The sequence below is a fragment of the Entelurus aequoreus genome, linkage group LG06 (genome assembly GCF_033978785.1).
Source record: "Entelurus aequoreus isolate RoL-2023_Sb linkage group LG06, RoL_Eaeq_v1.1, whole genome shotgun sequence".
NCBI lineage: Eukaryota > Metazoa > Chordata > Actinopteri > Syngnathiformes > Syngnathidae > Entelurus > Entelurus aequoreus.
In genome coordinates, this window is record NC_084736.1 from 78,832,631 (window position 1) to 78,851,983 (window position 19,353).

Here is a 19,353-nt window from a genome sequence, read left to right on the forward strand (position 1 = left end):
CACTTACGCACTACTTTGCATTGAATCCCCTTAACAGTGTACAAAAGGGCCTATTTTTCGGCGCATTTATCTCACGGCACGGACTCGAACCCGCTTCCCTTCTGCAACTGAGTGTCAGTTCCTCCTCTGGCTGCTCGCCCGGACACGCCCCCGCAGCGACAGGCCTGCAGACAATCGGCAATCGCACACCTGGGACTGATGAGAGCGGGCTGGATAAAGGACCAGTGGACCCAAGGATCCATGCGGGAACTTAGTTCACCTCTTTGTATACCGTAAGCCTTATGCTCTCTCTCTGCGTTTTTCCCTCCGTGTTCTGACGTCCTTGTTGTTCTCCCGCAGCGCCTTCCCAAGTCTACCCCTTTGTTATCTCCCATTGTTTCCCCCGTGGTTTTGGACTGCCTTCCTCGATCCTCGATCCTCGACCCTCACCTGGACACGGACTCTGACGCCTCTCTCTCGCCCTGGATCTTCTGCCTGCCCCATGGACTGCCTTTCCTGCCTTGTTCCTTCTCCTCGTTTCAACATTTGGTAAGACTCAACAGCTAATTATTCATACACATAGTCTTCCACTATACACCCCTTCTGGATATTAGTTCACACTCCATTTCCGTAGTTATTATTATTATTGTTTGATTATTATATATATTGTAATACATATAATACAATACATAGAGCTAGGCTTCCCCCTGGTGTCTTTGCCGTCATCTCCCCTCTGTGTAACCACAACAATTTAATAGTCAATAAACCCGCTTCAGCAATTAAAACATATCTTACATGGTACTGTCAAAATTAAAAGTATTGTATAAAACAAATTAAAACATGAAAATATAAAGAAATAAAATATTTGAACTCACAATTTGTAGCGCCCATCCGACGCCGTATAAGCCAGTGGTACCGTCGTAGTAGTCGGTTGATTTGAATGAAAGTGGCGAGCAAACCATTTCGCCGCCGGTGTTGTGGCAAAATTTGATTGCCGTGCCAAAAATGTATTTTCTTTCGCGGGAGCGCGCACCGCTCGCTAAACCTGCATTGCTTGGCTTCGTCTGTCCACAGTGGATTACTAGGTGTAAGACCAACACTTTTATCTTCGGGGTTATTGTACCGGTGTGTTTTATGTGGTTTTCTATGGCTCGTATGGTTCCGGTGCGGCTTCCTGTTTTGGGACTCCCAAGTGAGTATCCAATCACAGCGTTAGACCAGCTAGAAGGCCTTACTGACAACAACTCGTGATCTGATTGGCTATCACAATTGTCTATCACCTCTATGTGTCCATTCACTTACAGTGCACAGACATTGTTGATTCTGAAGGCTCCGGGCAGATTTGCTACAGCATGGCAACATAAGCTAGCTGAATTCTGATTGGCTACAAACTAAAACAAGAACAACAGCATTGGAAGGAGCATAATATGTCATGAAGAAAATATGAATACCAGTGTTTCCCATACATTCATTTATTTGTGGCGGCCCGCCACAAAAGAATTAAGGCCGCCACAATTTATTTTATTTTATTTATTTTTTTGTCCTGTCCAGCTTCTCAGGCAAATCATATAGTTGATGTAGATGCCCATATCGGCTGTTCAAAATTACTTTACAAAAGAGAAGTGTAGGATCAAGATTTTTGGCGCTCTTTGTTCAGTGGATCAGATGTTTGATGAAGCTCTGTGTCTATCTACCACCACTACTGTTTTCTGTTTATTTGTTACTGACTGTGGCAGGACACCTCTGCCTCTGTTTCACTTTATGTTGCTGGTAAATAATATGGTTGTAGTAGTAGGCTAAAGTTAAATTATTTAGTATGCACTAATTAAAGGGGCGGAGCTTTAAGAGACATTTTAGCTTTTATATTTTTATAAGATACATTTTTTGTAAGAACCACAATTAATAAATATATTTCAGTGAATAACTTATTGTTCAAATCTGTATATAAATATGTACATAAAGTGTTGTAATTATATTGTAAAATGGATGGATGGATGGACGTTTAAAACAAAACTGTTATTATTAATTAGTAAGTATACATTTTTTTTAGCCTTTTTAGAGAAAACCATATCATTGTAGTAAATTATGCAAATTACTTGATGATGTCATGGTGACAACGCCCATAGCCACGCCCCCACCGCCACAGGTATCTTGGCAGTTTATGGGAAACACTGATATTTAGGGAAAGTAAATTAAAAAGTATTTTTATCTTTAATCATGATCATGATTTCTGGTTATGTTAGGCCAGCTGGCCCTGACGGCACACCGCTGGGTAACTATCGAGTTATGATGCGTGACCTTTGTGTTGGTGTGTTGTACATATTTCCTAACTTAAGAGTCTGCAATGATGTGGATGAAACATTCCAAATTGTTTACTTACAAAAAGTGTTCGAATGCCCGCAAATAGGAAAGTAAAGAAGAGAATGTTGGATTGTGTTTCTATAGATTAATGTATGTCGTACTTTAATACTGCATGTGTGCTCGTTTTAAAAACTGAATCTTGTCCAATAAAAGAAAGTAAAGAAATTACCGTCATTGTTTGCACCACTCACGCACATAATTAACCAACATTGTCTCATTCTCATTCCACACTTTAAACAAAAATAATACGTATTAGTGCAGTATATAACGGTAAAACACTGGTTTTAGCAGTAGTGTGCAGTATTAAAGGAACAAACAAGCACATGTTCTTCTGGTGGTCCATGCTTGACATCGAAAATTATCTGACAAGTCAATTATTATTACTATTGTGTATTTGTCTACTACAGGTCTAGTTGATGGATGATAAGGGTTTTGTTGCCATAGAGCAAATTGTATAGTAACTACTGTACATCACAAACACAGCTTTGTTGTTGAAAGCTGTTAAGCGTGCCTTAGCGTGGCCATGGATGAAGTTCTGGCGGTCCAGAGTCGGGACCCACCCGGGGTGGACCGCTCGCCTGTGCATCGGTTGGGGACATCTCTGCGCTGCTGACCCGTCTCCGCTCGGGATGGTCTCCTGCTGGCCCCACTATGGACTGGACTCTCACTATTATGTTAGATCCACTATGGACTGGACTCTCACTATTATGTTAGATCCACTATGGACTGGACTCTCACTATTATGTTAGATCAACTATGGACTGGACTCTCACTATTATGTTAGATCCACTATGGACTGGACTTTCACAATATTATGCTAGACCCACTTGACGTCCATTGCATCCGGTCTCCCCTAGAGGAGGGGGGAGGAGGGGGTTTTTCCTTGCCCTTATGTGGGCTCTGAACCGAGGATGTCGTTGTGGCTTGTGCAGCCCTTTGAGACACTTGTGATTTAGGGCTATGTAAATAAACATTGATCGATTGATTGATTGTTTCTCCTGTCGGGGCGGCAACCGGGCAGGAAGGAGGCGGCGACGTCGTCATTCTTGGGTACTCGAAAACAACAATGCCAGAGTTTTCAGAACCTTCCCGACCTGGAATCAGTTTACTAAACTTTCGTTTCAGACCACACAAAACGCTGTTTCATGGGGATAAAAGACTGAAACGGAACATATCTTCCCCGTTTCCGCCTAAAAACGGGTCTGTGGGTACAGGCCCTTAGTTACGTTGGCGGATATCTCCGTATATGGTGGTTTACTCCTAAAAGCTTTCCGCCATTTTTATTTAGCTGTGGTCCGAAGTTGTAGTCAGTATATTTTCCTCCATCCTCTTGTTGGGGGGGGGAAGACTGGCTCGTACGTAGATGCACATGCATGCTAAAAAAAAATCTCCCGCTGTTGCAAGTTGTAATAAAAAGTAGTAGTAGTTCGAAGTTATATAATAAATAATAAATGGGTTATACTTGTATAGCGCTTTTCTACCTTCAAGGTACTCAAAGCGCTTTGACAGTATTTCCACATTCACCCATTCACACACACATTCACACACTGATGGCGGGAGCTGCCATGCAAGGCGCTAACCAGCACCCATCAGGAGCAAGGGTGAAGTGTCTTGCCCAAGGACATCTGTCAGTAAACTCGATATGAATATAATGCATCACAGATATACCAAAAAAACATCTTACACAGTTGTGCCTCACTAAATCGCACTTTGAATAAACCAAACAAAGCACTAATATGAGTCAGTTTAGGAGACTGTTCAAACTACAAGTGTTCACAAAGTACACAGAACAATAATTATGATGAACATCTCGAAACCGTTTTTTTTTTTTGAGATAAAGTTTATTTATGTATTTAATATTTGTTTAGTTACTATGGTATATTATTTATGTATTCACTGTTCTGTTACAGAGAACAAGGAAATGGGATAAAATGGTTATGGTATGAAAAGGGGTAAGGATTAAATAAGCTCAGCTTCTTCTTACTCCTTTTCGGACATGCTGTAATGAAACAACTGGAAATATGTGACCTGTGCTGGCAAAATGAGTCACAATGAGGACATTTTAAAAACTGAGTTATTGTTATTTACACATTCTCCATCTAAAGACCTTCAAAATGATACATGGTTTGTTGGAATCGGACAGAAAATGACCGAGTTACATCCGATTGAAGTCGACCAAGTTTGAGGGTCCGTTTTGAGAAAAACCAGCTTAAAGTTTACTGTTCCAGAACAGAATGTTCCAAAACAAAACTCCATAGCAACCATACCTTAAAAGTCCTTGTAGCAACACCAAAATTGGTACAATTAAAGTCGAATCCCATGTCTAAAGGAAAAATATATATTCAACTCTATTGAAAACGGTTATGTACAAAAATTTCAACAGTTATGTCACAGTTTTTTTGTTCACTGGTCAGTTTGTCAGCTGGTCAGCTGTCCGTAATATTCCTGACCAGCAGCACTAAGAAGATTCGCCGACTGCAGTGAATTTAGCGCACTTGCAACCGCCTGTGTACCCTCTCCACCTTCTAAATCCATTACGGAATGTAAAACAGTCTAACTTATCCACAAAAGTAATAATTAAATGTTCGAAAATCACCTTTTTTCACCAAATATTCTGCTCAAATTACTGTGTTGTTTTTCATCAGGGCGCTGCCATGATACCACAATGCACCGCGCGGGGTGATTCAACCAATGAGGGTACGCCTCACAGCGACCGGTGTTCCAGTTAGCAACAAGCCGGATTTGTTTACATCGGGACAGGTTTAAAAACTTGTATTATATTGGTTCAGAATGGCGTCATCGGGAATTCCATGCTCATTTTTAGAAAGTAGGTAATCTTTGCGTCACAATGATACCAAACATGGCTAGGGGGATTCCCCCTTATTGCCGCGAGGGAGCGTTGAAAACACTGGATTTTCTCAAGGAATTTTAACACAAAGGACTAATTTCTGAAGACATACCTCGTACAAAACCTTCAAATAAAGGTGATTTAAGATGTTTTCTTGCTATTTCGATGATTGGGATCGCTAGATTGTAGCTTTATGGACTAATTTTTGTGAAAATCTCAATTTCAGCCAAGATAAAACATTTTCACTTATTTGCCTGTAAGTCAAAATTAGCCTGTGCGTATTCCGACTCATTTTGCCAGCACCGGTCACATATGTGATGCATTACATTGTATCGTATGCATGCTCCAAATAAAATGAAACTGAACTGAAACTGAAGTTTGCGGCTTCACTCTCTATTGCTTTTTTTAATAAGCACATTCTACTATTTTTGGCCTAAATTAAACATTTGCAAGCATAAAAAGGGCTAAATGAAGTAGAAATGTGTTGTATTGATATTGTTATTGGCCACTAGATGAGAGTGTGCAGTTTAACATGGTGGCCTCTGACTGGCTCAGCCTCAACCGGCATCCAGTCGCTTTCCCTCATGCTTATTCATGACTGTCCGTTTCCAAGGAGCAGATCCTTCCACATGTTCAAATATAAAATATTTAACTTGGAAGGTGGTCGCCATTTCTACACTTTCTTGAATATTTTACGATTTACCGTTCACTTTCCTCGTCTTTGAAGCACTGCCACCAGAAGAGTCTGCTTCAAGTTGAAGTTTAAAAAGTCATGTTGTCCTTCCTCAGTGTAGCTACATGTGACTACTTACTTTTTCCGATTAGATTTTCTTCCTTCGTGCACATGGGAGTGCAGCATAACCACGAAATGTATTTAGGTAAAGGAGAAACACTTGGGCATTAGGAATGCGTCTCACGAGATTGCGTCGGTGTGACTAGTGAAATGTCTTCCGGTGTGTGTCTGACTGTACTGTCCTAATAAGTAGACAAATATCCCTAATAACGCAAGTACATGCGAGGACCATGCACGTTAGCCCAAAGCCCATACACACAAACATCAGCCCTGCCTTACCTCCTGCTGTTCCCCTCCAGCACACACACAGATTCAGTGACACACAACCCATCTGTTCCACTCTCCAGACCTTACATCTGGCCTGACGTGAACCATAACTTGGTTCAACGCAAACACGTGCAGACACCGTGAAGCGTCACAGCAAACTGAGTCGGTCGATACTGTTGCTGCAGCATCAGCGTGGCACCGGGCACAAAACACATGGCAGCTAAAACAAAATCTAATCTGGCTCTGAAAGGGCTTTTTTAAAATGAAGGCAAAAAAAGCAGACTGGATGAATCGAATCCTCAGGATCGCAAGCCTATTGTGTTTTGACTGCGGGGAGCTGGTGCTGTAGCTTTGCAAAAGGATAATGCAAGGGAAAAATAGCCTTTCCGAGCGTCTGACATGCGTTAATCGGTAACAAACTCAGATGGCCAAAGGACTGAATAGCCTGTGTGTGTGATCCTGTATGCAAAACCAACTTACATAACCCAGAACCATCACATTATCACCGGAGTTTGCTGCGCGTTGAGCAGCCTGCCATGTGACCTTCAGTATCTGTTGCGTTGACGTGATGCATGTGACACGCTGATGACAATTAAACATAGAGCAGGCAGGAGACATCTGGCACCGTGGTGACTTAGCGGACATGATGCAATGTTGACCCTTCAGTGTCAAAACACACAGTTTCTGTCACATCTGTGGACGAAGAAAATATAAAGGCATCCAACAGATGTGTGGTGCGCATGCAAGAATACACAGACTCAATTATATCAGTATCAATCAGGGATGGGCATTGGGTTACATGTATGTGTTTAACTATAGGGAACGCTAGCATTGCATAATTGCTCTCTTTACCCCAGCCAACTTCCCTGCAAACGGCTGACTACAACAGTCAATCACTCGGCGCTTTTATCGAGTCAGACAAGCGCTCACATTCACACAGTGGAGATTGATCCCACGCTGCATGCATGGAAGTCCAGCGAGTCGACCACAAGACTGCAAACGAGCTGACGCCAAATTAACAGCATGTTCGTATTTGCGGCAGTGCACTGGTAGACAATGTTGTTGTCTAATTTGCAACATGGGGTGAGCAAAAATAATTAAAAAGCCAACAAATAAATGTAATAATAAAAGTTGACTTTCTTCTGTCGATTCTTTTTGTCATTGTTTTGAATATCTCAAACAAGACCCAGCAGCCTCTTAAGGCTTTTAAACTGGGGAAGCGATTTTCATTTCAGTCTGCAAAAGTCGCGAGGTTTGTCGATTTGTTGCAAGTCGCTTTTTGAAAAGTAAGTGTTATACTTTTATAGCGCTTTTCTACTTTTAAGGTACTCAAAGCGCTTTGACACTATTTCCACATTCACCCATTCATGGCGGGAACTACCATGCAAGGCCCTAACCACGACCTCGGCCTATCAGGGGCAAGGATGAAGTGTCTCGCTCAAGGACACAACGGACGTGACGTGGTTGGTAGAAGGTGGGGATCGAACCAGGAACCCTCAGGTTGCTGGCATGGCCACTCTCCCAACCGCGCCACGCCATTCCCCAGTGGTATCTCAACCTAAGAGCACATTGTTTTCCTAGACCAAGCTCATAACTCGGAATACTCTTAAAGGGGAAGTGCACTTTTTTTTTGGAATTATACCTATTGTTCACAATAATTTTGAAAGGCATGACGACGGATGTATTTTTCTTTTTTAGACATTCTAAATATTCAATAAATTCGATTTAAAGTTTGCTTACACTGGAGCCTACAGGTGCCGCTCGATTTTGCCTATAAAGCCCTTAAAAAACATCCAAACACATCCAATAAAGTTTACATACATACTATACAGTGTTTCCCATAAATTGCCAAGATACCTGTGACGTTGGGGGCGTGGCTATGGGCGTGGTCACCATGACATCATCAAGTAATTTGCATAATTTACTACAATGATATGATTTTCTCTAAAAAGGCTCAAAAAATGTATACTTACTAATTAATAATAAGTTTTGTTTTAAACGTCCATCTATCCATCCATCCATCCATTTTACAATATAATTACAACACTTTATGTACATATTTATATACAGATTTGAACAATAAGTTATTCACTGAAATATATTTATTAATTGTGGTTCTTACAAAAAATATATCTTATAAAATATAAAAGCTAAAATGTCTCTTAAAGCTCTGCCCTTTTAATTAGTGCATACTAAATAATTTTACTTTAGCCTACTACTACAACCATATTATTTACCAGCAACATAAAGTGAAACAGAGGCATAGGTGTCCTGCCACAGTCAGTAACAAATAAACAGAAAACAGTAGTGGTCAAATACAAATAAGGCAACAAGAGAAGTATCCTACACTTCTCTTTTGTAAAGTAAATCTGAACAGCCTATATCGGCATCTACATAAACTATATGATTTGCCTGAGAAGCTGGACAGGACAAAAAAATAAAAAAATTTAAACAAATATATATATTTTTTTTAAATTTGTGGCGGACGTAATTCTTTCGTGGCGGGCCGCCACAAATAAATGAATGTGTGGGAAACACTGCTATAAGTATATATGTAATATAGTGGCAGGCACATTTATAATACCAATTTATTATTTACGTATTTTGATCATTTTAAGCATATGCGGCGCATTAATTTAAAAAACATTCTTTTTTTTTTTGCAACATCACTGATTATTACTCACTGCAGACTTAATGACAGCCACCAAAAATAACAAAACATCACTTACTGTATAAGGTCTGCTGCCATTAGGATGCAGACTGCTGGAATGTTCATATATTCCCATTTAGATGAAACATGACTCATAATCCTCACAAAAAGACGGACAGTGGGACAAAGCGTCTTTTCATGTCATCCTTGCCATTCCAGGGTCTAATTTGGCTGTCAAAGTGTATCAGCATGTTAGAGTACGTCCACAGCCTTCTTCTATCCAGGTGGGAGGCATGATTTATTATGTATAGTAAAATTCCAGGTAACAGGGAAGCGAGAAAGCAGCAGACCACTCAATGATGTGAACATCGGCACACATGTTAGTGATCCCAGGGCTGCTGTAAATAGTTTGTCTGCGTTTGAACTTATAATAACCATTTCACTAATACTTAAATAGAGTATTGTTGGACAGTTATTTATTGGGTTTTAAGGGCGGAATAAAGGACCTCCCTTTGGCTCCCCTGAAAGCGTACTTTTATTTACGTTTATTCCGAAAATATAACTTTTTTTTTTAAATCCATCCGTCGTCATTTCATAACGATTGTGAACGATAGGCAAAACATTCAACAAAAAAAGTGCAGTTCCCCTTTAAAGCAGCCCCACCCATTGAAACCATATTAATCTGTGCTTGGCCCTCCCAGAACAACACAATTTTAAAATGTAAAGTTACTTTTACAAAGAAAAATGACCTTCCATCCATCCATCCATCCATCCATCCATCTTCTTCCGCTTATCCGAAGTGAGGTTGCAGGGGCAGCAACTTAAGCAGAGAAGCCCAGACTTCCCTCTCCCCAGCTACTTCGTCCAGCTCTTTCCGGGGGATCCCGAGGCGTTCTCAGGCCAGCTGGGAGACATAGTCTCTCTACCGTGTCCTGGGTTTTCCCCGAGGTCTCCCATCGGTCGAACGCACCCTAAACACCACCTCAGGGAGGCGTTCGGGGGGCATTCTGACCCATGACCATATGCCCGAACCACCTCATCTGGCCCCTCCCGATGTGGAGGAACAGCGGCATAACGCTGAGCTCCTCCCTAATGACAGAGCTACTCACCCTATCTCTAAAGGAGAGCCCCGCCATCCGACGAAGGAAACACCTTTTGACCGCTTGTACCCGAGATCTTGTCCTTTCGGTCATAACCCAAAGCTCATGACCATAGGTGAAGATAGGGACGTAGATCAACCAGTAAATTGAGAGCTCTGCCTTTCAGCTTAGCTCCTTCTTCACCACGAAGGACGTTGCACCGATCCGCCTGTCGATTTCACGATCCACTCTTCCCTCACTCGTGAACAAGACCCCCGAGGTACTTGAACTCCTCCACTTGGGACGGGATCTCCTCCCCAGATGGCACTCCACCCTTTTCCGGCACACACAGGATCACGGTCAATAAAGGTGGATTGTTCCGTGCAGCGTGGTGGAACAGGGGTTAGTGCATGTGCCTAACCCCTGAGGATCTTTCCGTACGGAGTTTGCATGTTCTCCTTGTGACTGCGTGGGTTCCCTCCGGGTACTCCGGCTTCCTCCCGCCTCCAAAGACATGCACCTCGGGATAGTTTGATTGCCAACACTAAATTGGCCCTAGTGTGTGAATGTTGTCTGTTTATCTGTGTTGGCCCTGCGATGAGGTGGCGACTTGTCCAGGGTGTACCCCGCCTTCCGCCCGAATGCAGCTGAGATAGGCTCCAGCACCCCCCGTGAACCCAAAAGGGACAAGCGGTAGAAAATGGATGGATGGATGGATGGTCCGTCCAGGATTATAATGAATATTGTTTCTTCCCTATTGTTTACTACTGCGGTAACTTCTAACAGACATTTCCGCCATGTTTGATCGAGGAAATACGCCAACAGCTGATCACTATGATCAAACTCAAGTTAATCTATGTTAATACCAAATAATAATAACAGCTTTGTTTTTAAATGTATGAACAAATTTTTTTTAAAGTACGTACACATTTTTTTAGCCTTTTTAAATAAAATCTTATCATTGTAAGTTATTCAATGCTGTCATGGTGACCACGCCCCTAACCCTGCCTCCACCGTCCCGTGTATTTAGGCAGTAGCGTCCCAGGTATTTAGGCAGTACAGTCCCAGGTATTTAGGCAATCTAGGGGAAAACCTGGATGCAAACCTCTACCAACTGTGCAGAGTTGTAGGAACAAGCTACATAGACAGACAATCCTATTATGATGTGGTTATGTGCAAGGACGAACAGTTATCACCGAATGTATGTAATGAATTTATGGGAAACACTGGTATGTCTATGTGTGTGTGTGTCTGTGTGTGTGTGTGTGTGAGAGAGAGAGAGAGAGAGAGAGAGAGAGAGAGAGAGAGAGAGAGAGAGAGAGAGAGAACATGTGAAGTGTGCATGAGGCAAGATGGGAAGGAGGCAGGCTGTCAGGATGTGGAGTCCATTGTCTGTCCGACAATAAAGATATCCAGTCTTCAGGAGTCCTATGGTGCTCTGAATAGAGGCATTAACATCTGGGGTCAGAGAGCTGCACAATGTGTATGTGTGTGTGTGTGCGTGCACGTGTGTGTCTTTGTCGAAATTGTCCGAGATTAAACAGATTTTTTTAAGGCTTTCTGTCCAAACTGGGAATCATGCAAAAGAGAAACTGATTTACCGACTTGGCAAAATCCTCCCCTAACCTGCATCAAATCTAGAATAATCTACTCTGCGTATTCATATTTAAGGATTATGTCTATTTCTAAGGGTCGTTGAACTTGATGTGACAAATTACAAGGTAAGTAAACAGAATTGCGAATGGATTATCCTCTGCTTTATACCCAATCCAAATGTCAATGTCTTGCTGCAGTTAACACCGCTGCTATGACAGTCCACTTGCTTTGCTGTTGACTCAGTGACACACAAAGATGACAGCAAACTGTGCAGCAAATGACGGCTATAAAAACCCCTGAATATCTAGAAAGTATATTGACAGGAAGTAAGAGTGTGTTGCCCCTTCCTCCTTCATCATACAAACCCCGTTTCCATATGAGCTGGGAAATTGTGTTAGATGTAAATATAAACGGAATACATCCATCCATCCATCTTCTTCCGCTTATCCGAGGTTGGGTCGCGGGGGCAGCAACCTAAGCAGGGAAACCCAGACTTCCCTCTCCCCAGCCACTTCGTCCAGCTCTTCATGGGGGATCCCGAGGCGTTCCCAGGCCAGCCGGGAGACATAGTCTTCCCAACGTGTCCTGGGTCTTCCCCGTGGCCTCCTACCGGTCAGACGTGCCCTAAACACCTCCCTAGGGAGGCGTTCGGGTGGCATTCTGACCAGATGCCCGAACCACCTCATCTGGCTCCTCTCCATGTGGAGGAGCAGTGGCTTTACTTTGAGCTCCCCCCGGATGGCAGAGCTTCTCACCCTATCTCTAAGGGAGAGCCCCGCCACCCGGCGGAGGAAACTCATTTCGGCCGCTTGTACCCGTGATCTTGTCCTTTCGGTCATAACCCAAAGCTCATGACCATAGGTGAGGATGGGAACGTAGATCGACCGGTAAATTGAGAGCTTTGCCTTCCGGCTCAGCTCCTTCTTCACCACAACGGATCGATACAGCGTCCGCATTACTGAAGACGCCGCACCGATCCGCCTGTCGATCTCACGATCCACTCTTCCCTCACTCGTGAACAAGACTCCGAGGTACTTGAACTCCTCCACTTGGGGCAGGGTCTCCTCCGCAACCCGGAGATGGCACGCCACCCTTTACCGGGCGAGAACCATGGACTCGGACTTGGAGGTGCTGATTCTCATCCCAGTCGCTTCACACTCAGCTGCGAACCGATCCAGTGAGAGCTGAAGATCCTGGCCAGATGAAGCCATCAGGACCACATCATCTGCAAAAAGCAGAGACCTAATCCTGCAGCCACCAAACCAGATCCCCTCAACGCCTTGACTGCGCCTAGAAATTCTGTCCATAAAAGTTATGAACAGAATCGGTGACAAAGGGCAGCCTTGGCGGAGTCCAACCCTCACTGGAAACGTGTCCGACTTACTGCCGGCAATGTGGACCAAACTCTGGCACTGATCATACAGGGAACGGACCGCCACAATCAGACAGTCCGATACCCCATACTCTCTGAGCACTCCCCACAGGACTTCCCAAGGGACACGGTCGAATGCCTTCTCCAAGTCCACAAAACAGAATACAATGATTTGCAAATAATTGTATTCCATTTATATTTACATCCAACACAATTCCCCAACTCATATGGAAACGGGGTTTGTATTAACACTAACGTCTCTCAAAAAACCTGTTCCACCCCTCATGTTCTGTCTGTTAGTTAACTGGCACTGGCACCATTCACCTTGTAAAAGTCGGAAAAAACACCCCCTCCTCCTAAACCACCACTCTACCCCCCTCCTTAAAAAAACAAACAAAAAAAAACCCATTACTTCTTGCTGTTCATGTGTGGACCCCTGCCCCCACCCCAATAATTACAGCAATCACTCAACTGAAGCTAATACTTTCCTCATTAAGGCAAAACACCATGAGGGAAGAACAGGTTGTGGAATTATAAGAGTTTAACTGCGGCAAACATGTAAGCTTTAACAGGTTTTACTGGGAAAGTTGTGCAGGATATACATATATCCACACTTGAGGGGGAAAAAAAATGTTCAACAAGATATTGATGGCGGGAAATTCGCACCACTGCACAGTCTTCTCTAGCACACCGTAAAGATTCCCAATATGGTCTCGGCCTGTCTAGATTGGTGACCAATGTGTGAAAATGATGTCTCTCTCTTTCACAATTTGAGCCCGATAAATGCTGGCATTCAAGTGTCCTCATTATTTGGACACAAAACACTGCTGAACCTAGACCTAAACCAACCCCAGCCCTATTTGCTTAGGTCACGTCCACACAAATATGGATATTTTAAAATAAAGTATCAGGAGTGTGAGAAAGCTCCAATATCGAGATTTTTTTTTAGGTGATTCACCCCCTTGGTTGATTCCTTTCCAACTGCTTCAGACCGCAGTGCGCTTTATTTACTCTATTATGAATGGGAATAAAGTTGCACCACAAAGCAAGCTGGGGGAAAAAAACAGTTTTTTAAAGAGCGAAACGATGCCGACACGTCCCAGGAAGAGGTTTTCATGGCAACAGTTGCCTCGGACTCCATTGGAGCTTCGTCTACTTTGAACCACTTGAACTCATTCAGACCATTCAAGGTTTTTACCATTTTCAAAAAAATTCCCGCTTTTTCTGAAATTCCAAACATGTTTCAGGAATGTTCTATTCTACTTCAACAATTCTAAAAAAAATCCTGGATTTCCCATAATTATTTTATTTTTTTTGCATTTTTTCCATTTAAAATGAGTTGGCCTTTTTTCTAACTTCCACTATTCCCACATTCTTCAACCCATTCAAACCATTCCACCTTCAACACATTCAACTCATCCTGGACATTCAAACTACCATTTTTCCACATTCAACAAATTTCCAGGAATTCTTGTTTTTTTGGTAACATATTTCCACCCTTAAGTTCGACTACTCCTTTCATATTGTTCAATCCATTTCAACCATTCCAACGTCAAAACGCTCCTCATATTCAGGACAAAAACCAAGTTGGTTAAGGAACTAGAAAAATTCCCGGTTTTCAGGAAATTCCAGGATAATTCATCATTTATTGACAGATTAAAACAATTCCAAAACCAACCAATTCAGCTCATTCAGGACATTCATGCTCCTAATCATTTTCCAAAAAATCCCGCTTTTCCCAAAATTCCCAAATTTCCAGGAAGTTCCCATTGAAATGAATGAGACATTTTTCAAACTTCCACTATTCCCACATTCTTCAACCCATTCAAACCCTTCCACCTTCAACACATTCAACTCATCCTGGACATTCAAACTACCATTTTTCCACATTCAACAAATTTCCAGGAATTCCCATTTTTTTGGTAACCTATTTCCACCCTTAAGTTTGACTACTCCTTTCACATTGTTCAATCCATTTTAACCGTTCCACCATCAAAACACTCCTTATATTCAGGGAAAAAACCAAGTTGGTTAATGAACTAGAAAAATTTCCGGTTTTACCAAAATTCCAGGAATTTCTCAATTAAAAATTGTCACTAATTCAACATTTCTTGACCGATTTAAACAATTCCAACACCAACCAATTCAGCTCATTCGGGACATTCATGCTTCTAATAATTTCTTTAAAAAAAATCCCACTTTTCCCAAAATTTCCAGGAAGTTCCCATTGAAATGAATGACATCATTTTTCAAACTTCAACTATTCCCACATTCTTCAACCCATTCAAACCATTTCACCTTCAACACATTCAACTCATCCTGGACATTCAAACTACCATTTTTCCACATTCAACAAATTTCCAGAAATTCCAGTTTTTTGGTAACCTATTTCCACCCTTAAGTTCGACTACTCGTTTCACATTTTTTAACCCATTTCAACCGTTTCACCGTCAAAACGCTCCTGAAATTCAGGACAAAAACCAAGTTGGTTAAGGAACTAGAACAATTCCCGGTTTTCCCAAAGCTCCAGGAATTTCTCAATTAAAAACTGTCACTAATTCATCATTTCTTGACCGATTTAAACAATTCTAACACCAACCAATTCAGCTCATTCAGGACATTCATGCTCCTAAACATTTTCAAAAAATCCCGCTTTTCCCCAAATTTCCAGGAAGTTCCCATTGAAATGAATGACATCATTTTTCAAACTTCAACTATTCCTACATTCTTCAACCCATTCAAATCATTCCACCTTTAACACATTCAACTCATCTTGGACATTCAAACTAACATTTTTCCACATTCAACAAATTTCCAGAAATTCCCGTTTTTTGGTAACCTATTTCCACCCTTAAGTTCGACTACTCGTTTCACATTGTTCAACCCATTTCAACCGTTCCACCGTCAAAACGCTCCTCAAATTCAGGACAAAAACCAAGTTGGTTAACGAACTAGAAAAATTCCCATTTTAACCAAAATTCCAGGAATTTCTCAATTAAAAACTGTCACTAGTTCATCATTTCTTGACCAATTTAAACAATTCCAACACCAACCAATTCCGTTCAATCAGGACATTCATGCTACTAATCATTTTCAAAAAAATCCCGCTTTTTCCAAAATTCCCAAATTTCCAGGAAGTTCCCATTGAACTGAATGGCACATTTTTGCAAGTTGCACAATTCCCACAGTTTTCAACCCATTCAAACCATTTTTTAAGGGATTCACCCCCTTGGTTGATTAATTTCCACCTTCTTCAACCCATTCAAATCATTCCACCTTCAACACGTTCAACTTATCCTCGACATTCAAACTACTATGTTTCCACATTCAACAAATTTCCAGGAATTCCCGTCTTTTTAACCCTTAAGTTCGACTTCTCCTTTCACATTGTTCAACCCATTTCAACCGTTCCACCGTCAAAACACTCCTCATATTCAGGACAAAAACCAAGTTGGTTAAGGAAGTAGAAAAATTGCCAGTTTTCCGAAATTCCAGGAATTACTCAATTAAAAACTGTCACTAATTCATCATTTCTTGACCGATTTAAACAATTCCAACACCAACCAATTCAGCTCATTCAGGACATTCATGCTCCTAAACATTTTCAAAAAATCCTGCTTTTCCCCAAATTTCCAGGAAGTTTCCATTGAAATGAATGACATCATTTTTCAAACTTCCACTATTCCTACATTCTTCAACCCATTCAAATCATTCCACCTTCAACACATTCAACTCATCCTGGACATTCAAACTAACATTTTTCCACATTCAACAAATTTCCAGAAATTCCCGTTTTTTGGTAACCTATTTCCACCCTTAAGTTCGACTACTCGTTTCACATTTTTTAACCCATTTCAACCGTTTCACCGTCAAAACGCTCCTCACATTCAGGACAAAAACCAAGTTGGTTAAGGAACTAGAAAAATTCCCAGTTTAACCAAAATTCCAGGAATTTCTCAATTAAAAACTGTCACTAATTCATCATTTCTTGACCGATTTAAACAATTCTAACACCAACCAATTCAGCTCGTTCAGGACATTCATGCTCCTAAACATTTTCAAAAAATCCCGCTTTTCCCCAAATTTCCAGGAAGTTTCCATTGAAATGAATGACATCATTTTTCAAACTTCCACTATTCCTACATTCTTCAACCCATTCAAATCATTCCACCTTCAACACATTCAACTCATCCTGGACATTCAAACTAACATTTTTCCACATTCAACAAATTTCCAGAAATTCCCGTTTTTTGGTAACCTATTTCCACCCTTAAGTTCGACTACTCGTTTCACATTTTTTAACCCATTTCAACCGTTTCACCGTCAAAACGCTCCTCACATTCAGGACAAAAACCAAGTTGGTTAACGAACTAGAAAAATTCCCAGTTTAACCAAAATTCCAGGAATTTCTCAATTAAAAACTGTCACTAATTCATCATTTCTTGACCGATTTAAACAATTCTAACACCAACCAATTCAGCTCATTCAGGACATTCATGCTCCTAAACATTTTCAAAAAATCCCGCTTTTCCCAAATTTCCAGGAAGTTTCCATTGAAATGAATGACATCATTTTTCAAACTTCCACTATTCCTACATTCTTCAACCCATTCAAATCATTCCACCTTCAACACATTCAACTCATCCTGGACATTCAAACTACCATTTTTCCACATTCAACAAATTTCCTGGAATTCCCGTTTTTTTAACCCTTAAGTTTGACTTCTCCTTTCACATTGTTCAAACCATTTCAACCGTTCCACCGTCAAAACGCTCCTCATATTTAGGACAAAAACCAAGTCGGTTAAGGATCTAGAAAAATTCCCGGTTTTCCCGAAATTGCAGAAATTACTCAATTAAAAACTCATAATTTCTTGACCAATTTAAACAATTCCAACACCAACCAATCCAGCTCATTCAGGACATTAATGCTCCTAATCATTTTGAAAAAAATCTCGCTTTTCCCCAAATTTCCAGGAAGTTCCCATTGAAATGAATGGGACATTTTTCCAAGTTGCACAATTCCCACATTTTTCAACCTATTCAAACCATTTTTTAAGGGATTCACCCCCTTGGTTGATTAATTTCCACCTTCTTCAACCCATTCAAATCATTCCACCTTCAACACATTCAACTCATCCTGGACATTCAAACTACCATTTTTCCACATTCAACAAATTTCCAGGAATCCCCGTTTTTTTAACCCTTAAGTTCAACTACTACTTTCACATTTTTTCAACCCATTTCAACCGTTCCACCGTCAAAACGCTCCTCAAATTCAGGACAAAAACCTAGTTGGTTAAGGAACTAGAAAAATTCACGGTTTTACCAAAATTCCAGGAATTACTCAATTAAAAACTGTCACTAATTCATCATTTCTTGACCGATTTAAACAATTCCAACACCAACCAATTCAGCTAATTCATGCTGCAAAATCATTTCTTTAAAAAAAATCCCACTTTTCCTAAAATTTCCAGGAAGATCATTGAACTGAATGGCACATTTTTCCAAATTGCACATTTCCCACATTTTTCAACCTATACAAACCATTTTTTGAAGGGATTCACCCTCTTGCTTGATTCCTTTCCAACTGCTTCAGACCGCAGTGCGCTTTATTTACTCTGCTATGAATGGGAATAAAGTTGCACCACAAAGCAAGCCGGGGGGAAAAAAACAAAAAAAAAACGTTTTTCAAAGAGCGAAACGATGCCGACACGTCCCAAGAAGAGGTTTTCATGGCAACAGTTGACCGGTAGCCTCTCGGACTCCTCTGGAGGCTTCGTCTACTTTGAAGCCACCACGTTAAAACACAAACAACGTCAACAAACTTACCTTGTTATTATTATTAATATGATGATTATGAGCGGGCAGATCACGACGATGCTGTGCGTGTTACTCCGCCGTTACAAGCGATATCCTTCCTCCTTCCTCCTCCTCTTCTCCGCTAATCACCGATTTTTTTTTTCTTTGAAGTTATAAATCAATCCACAACGCTCCTCTTGTCTTTCGGCCCCTTCCCTCCGTTAGAAAAAAAATGTCCATAAAAAGCTGGAGATCCCGTCATGTAGTTTGTCCACACACGAAGGAAGTGGCCGAGCGCAACTCTCGCTCCCAAGGCTTTGTAACAGGAAACCCGAGGAAGAGGAGGAGGACGAAGAGGAGAGAGAGAGAGGGAGAGAGAGAGAGGGAGGGAGGGAGAGAGAGAGAGACAACGTGTCTTCTTCCAAGTTGCACACGCACATGGGTGGAGGGATGAAGACGTTAGCGTGTGCTCCTGCGGCACATCACAGCAGGACTTTTTTTTTTAGGAAAGAAAAAAAAAAGGCAGCCCCACCAACCAACCAACCAACCAACAGGTCCCCGCCCATTGGCGCCTCTCGACAAGGACCCCCAACACAGGCCAGCCAGG

At 41.5% G+C, this 19,353-nt stretch overlaps 1 protein-coding gene across 1 annotated transcript in view; it reads right to left on the bottom strand.

Annotated features, from left to right (window-relative positions):
- The window catches only part of LOC133652640 (semaphorin-4C-like), a 317,761-nt gene extending 298,713 nt beyond the window's left edge, over positions 1 to 19,048 (bottom strand). The window contains exon 1 of the mRNA XM_062051606.1: positions 18,777 to 19,048. The gene's annotated coding sequence lies outside the window, so the exon portion shown is untranslated. The remainder of the gene's footprint in view (positions 1 to 18,776) is intronic.
- Between the last annotated feature and the right edge of the window lie 305 nt (positions 19,049 to 19,353).